This window comes from Acipenser ruthenus, chromosome 8, assembly GCF_902713425.1.
Source record: "Acipenser ruthenus chromosome 8, fAciRut3.2 maternal haplotype, whole genome shotgun sequence".
Taxonomy (NCBI): domain Eukaryota; kingdom Metazoa; phylum Chordata; class Actinopteri; order Acipenseriformes; family Acipenseridae; genus Acipenser; species Acipenser ruthenus.
In genome coordinates, this window is record NC_081196.1 from 48,112,745 (window position 1) to 48,116,830 (window position 4,086).

General features: G+C 37.1%; 1 long non-coding RNA gene across 1 annotated transcript; it reads right to left on the bottom strand.

The window, feature by feature from the left end:
* Nucleotides 1–1,043: 1,043 nt before the first annotated feature.
* Nucleotides 1,044–3,243, bottom strand: LOC131737871 (uncharacterized). Its single transcript, XR_009329449.1, has 3 exons — nt 3,162–3,243; nt 2,070–2,173; nt 1,044–1,444 (listed from the first exon to the last, which is right to left on the bottom strand). It is a non-coding gene; the product is annotated as an uncharacterized LOC131737871 (long non-coding RNA).
* Between the last annotated feature and the right edge of the window lie 843 nt (nt 3,244–4,086).

The window sequence follows — 4,086 nt, forward strand, 5'->3', positions numbered from 1 at the left end:
ATGTTCTCGTTATACTGTCCTTGGTAGCGGCGTTCAAAGTCCAGTATATCCTGGTGGAAGCGCTCGCCTTGCTCCTCCGAGTACGCTCCCATGTTCTCCTTGAATTTATCAAGATGAGCATCAAGGATATGGACTTTGAGGGACATCCTACTGCCCATTGTGCCGTAGAGTCTCAACCAGCGCCACATAGTTTTCGGCCTTGTGATTGCCCAGGAAGCCCCGAACCACTGCAACAAGGCTGTTCCAAGTCGCTTTCTCCTTACTAGTGAGCTTCTTGGGGAATTCATTGCACTCCAGGATCTTCTTTATCTGTGGTCCGACGAAGACACCGGCTTTGACCTTTGCTTCAGACAGCTTAGGGAAGAAGTCTTGAAGGTACTTGAAGGCTGCCGACTCCTTATCTAGAGCTCTGACAAATTGTTTCATAAGGCCCAATTTGATGTGCAGTGGTGGCATCAGCACCTTCCGGGGGTCCACCAGTGGCTCCCACTTGACGTTGTTCCTCCCCACAGAGAACTCGGTCCGCTGTGGCCAGTCCCGCCTGTGGTAGTGCGCCTTGGTGTCCCTGCTGTCCCAAAGGCAAAGATAGCAGGGAAACTTGGTAAAACCGCCTTGGAGACCCATCAGGAATGCCACCATTTTGAAGTCTCCTATGACCTTGATGCCATCTCAGAAAAATGCAGATATGTATCCACTTAGGCAGCTGGAACTAAACTGAACTAGTGGGCTTAAGGCCCCTGTATTTATACTACTATTTATATTACTGGAAAGTTCTAGAAAGTTCTAGAAGTTACTCCAAGTTTACTCAGCACTGAATCTATCTGGAATGTTCTGGAAAATAAGTAAATTTCAAAATATCACTGTCCTGGTCACAAAAGCAAAGTTTGTGGGGAATAATAGCCATTTTCTATACGTTTGAGGCATAAGCAATTAGGAAATAACACTTACTACCCAGGAACAAAAATTGTGTTACATAGTGTAATAATATACATTAGATTATGAAAACTTATTTAATGCTGTATACATGTTAGACCTGTGATTGTCCTGTTTTAAACAACTTGTAAATATGGAATCAACGAAACGGCATTTGTAGAAATCACTGTACCTTTTGTAACGAGCTCCCAATGCCTTTTCCAAACTCTGTTACTTGTTGTTGTTAAGCAGGTATAGTTCCCAGCATCAGAGTGTTGCAATTGAGAAATCCTTAAACTGAAGAGGTTCTCTGGAATGTGGAGAAGTGATATTCTTTGCTGTGTGTGATTAGGTCGATACGTTTCGTTCCCTGTTTTTTTATAACTCAGGATAATCTCAGGTTTACTCTGAGTCTCTTTTATCCAGGTTGCTTGAGTTGTTTCTCTCAGTGATTCATTTTTACACCGAAGAGTTACTATGGTTCCCACATCAGCAATAACAGAGATAGGTTCCTGTTTTAGAACGTCTGAATCTATGAAAAATAATTACGAAAATTATGTTATGCAAAAAAAAAAAAAAAAAAAAAAAAAAAAAAAACTAACAATTTAGGTAAAGCATCTCTTTCACTTCAAGGAATTAATTGACTATAATGATTGATACAGTAATAGCCTTTTTTCAGTGTTTTGGGATTTTTCTATGGACCCCTACTAGTTAGAGCATTTGTTGGATAATAATAATAATAATAATAATAATAATAATAATAATAATAATAATAATAATAATAATAATAATCTGCAAACAACTATACAGGCACTGACTGGTGCCGTAGAAACACTGTAGCATGTTGCTATATTTTAGCAGTGATTGATTCTAACTAAGATAAAAGAAAAAGCTCTAGATGATTAATTATTTCATTTGGCATGAGAAATCTAATAATGAAGTGCCCTGAGGGAATTCTATTCTTTCATAATATATATTACAACTACCAGCAGAACATTTATACTGTATGCTGGAGGGAGACACAAACCTATTTCATTAAAAGTGAGGAAAGGCATATGTTTTGAGTGATTTTTGAGACACATGTCTTAATTCTAACATTGTTTAGCCTTCTATCCAAAGCTATTGTAATAAAATAAAAAAAATAAAAACTCCTTAACCTGCCACAAATAAACAACTCCAAATGATCAAGCTCAATGTAATTCCTTTACAGTACAGCTTAGACAGCATCCTCTTCTCAGTCATGTCTTCATACAACTGTATTCTGTTGAGATAGAATAGAAGCGAGACTGGAAATGACACCTTGTTCAAACAACATTTGCTTTTTACTTTGAGTGTTTAAAGTTCAAATAAAATAAAATGTAGCTTCCACACTTGTTACCATGTAATTACAGCAGACAGTAAACGGTGTTCACTAAACCATTTCCATGTGCTGTAACTGCACAGCAGGCCCACCGAGAGGGCGGGGAGGACAGGGACATTCCCCCGGGGCCCAACACCTCGAACAGGGACCAACACCCCGATGGGGGGCCCCAACGCCTCGAAGGGGGCCCAACGCCCTGATGGGGGGCCCTGATGAAGGGGGAACTTTTTTTTTTTTTTAAATATATATAAAATATTTTAAAACAACTAGCCCTGCACAAGACCCTTTGCGTTCCCACCACCACATTAAAAAGAAAAACTCCAGTACTGCACACCGAGCCAATGTGCTTCTGTTGTGTAATGATTGTGTATCCAGGCGCTGTCAAACACTTCCTTTCACACAATGATTTGAACTTTCACATTTCATATTTTACTACACCAAAAAGCGAAAAAAGGCAATTTTATGTATTTTTTAAAGACTTTTTAAAAACGTTAAAAGAACCCTAAAGTTGTACAATATATACCACAGTATGAATTATTCTATTATTAAGATCTATAATTTGCTCAAAACAACGTGGTGCAGCAATTTGGTTTGTTAGAAAAATTGTATCTTGTAAAATAAATAAAGTACTTTCTTCAGCTGGTGGTAAACACAATTAGAGAATGATCGGTTATATTGCTTAAAATACAAATATATTTACCAATACAGGCTATTAGTTAAGAGCAGAGATGAGTGGTTTATTTTTGGCATGGGATAAATAAAATAGTGTATAGCAACACCATTAAAATGTATTTTATCCTAAAAACTTATGTTATTTGATGTTAAGTAAGATTCCGATTAATGACTATTACATGTGGAGTTTGTACAAAAAACATATTTATTCACTTACCTAAAAAATAAAGTTTGAATACTGTAAATTGTGGGGCAGCAGCGGGACATACCAATCCTTCCCCAGGCTCTCAGTGGCCCTGCTGCACAGAAGTTAATATGAGCAGTAAGTGCAGGAACCATTAGTAATCCCCCAGTTGTTACCCTGTCATTACTTTGCTATTCATTCCCTGTAATCTAAAGTACTACCAGCATTTATATTTAAGTGATCAGCATTAAACAAATCAGTCGTCTGTGGGGTTGGTACTGTAGTGATTGAATCATCTAACATCCACCACAATGAAAGAAGTGCAAACAACAAGCCTTCTGACTTGTGCCTATCTACATCATTTCAAAATACAATATTCAATTCCACCGGAATTTAAGGCTTACAAAGCGAGGCAGAAAGTTTCTAAGATACATGTAAAATTCAGTTTGCTGTAAAATCTGTGAAAAGCAGAATGTGATCATTATCAAAAGAAAACAAGGCGATTATACTCACATTTATTGTTTGGAGGGCTTCACTGTCTTGATATTTTTTCAAAAGTAAACTTCAATGACAAGAAAATGTCAATGATACATGGTTCATTCTTTGGTGAATATTGTAACAAGCCGTTATCTAGCACTGAATATTGTTTTAGATTATTCAAAAATCTTATACACTGTATACAATATTCCAACAATAGATAAACACGGTCCTCGTTGATAAAGTGTGTCATTCAAAACGGAAAGGACCAAACCTTATTTTTAGACTATGCAGTTTATTGACTGTGGTATGCTTGTTCACATGCTAAACAATCATAATCAGGAAGTAGGAGGAGTTAAAGGGAAGTAGCTTGTGTAAGCACATACTGATTTTGAAGTGAGTTCAAAGTTGTCACCTTATGTTGTTCAGTGTTTCCAGTTATTAACCTTATAAAACTGCTTATAATAATAATAATAATAAT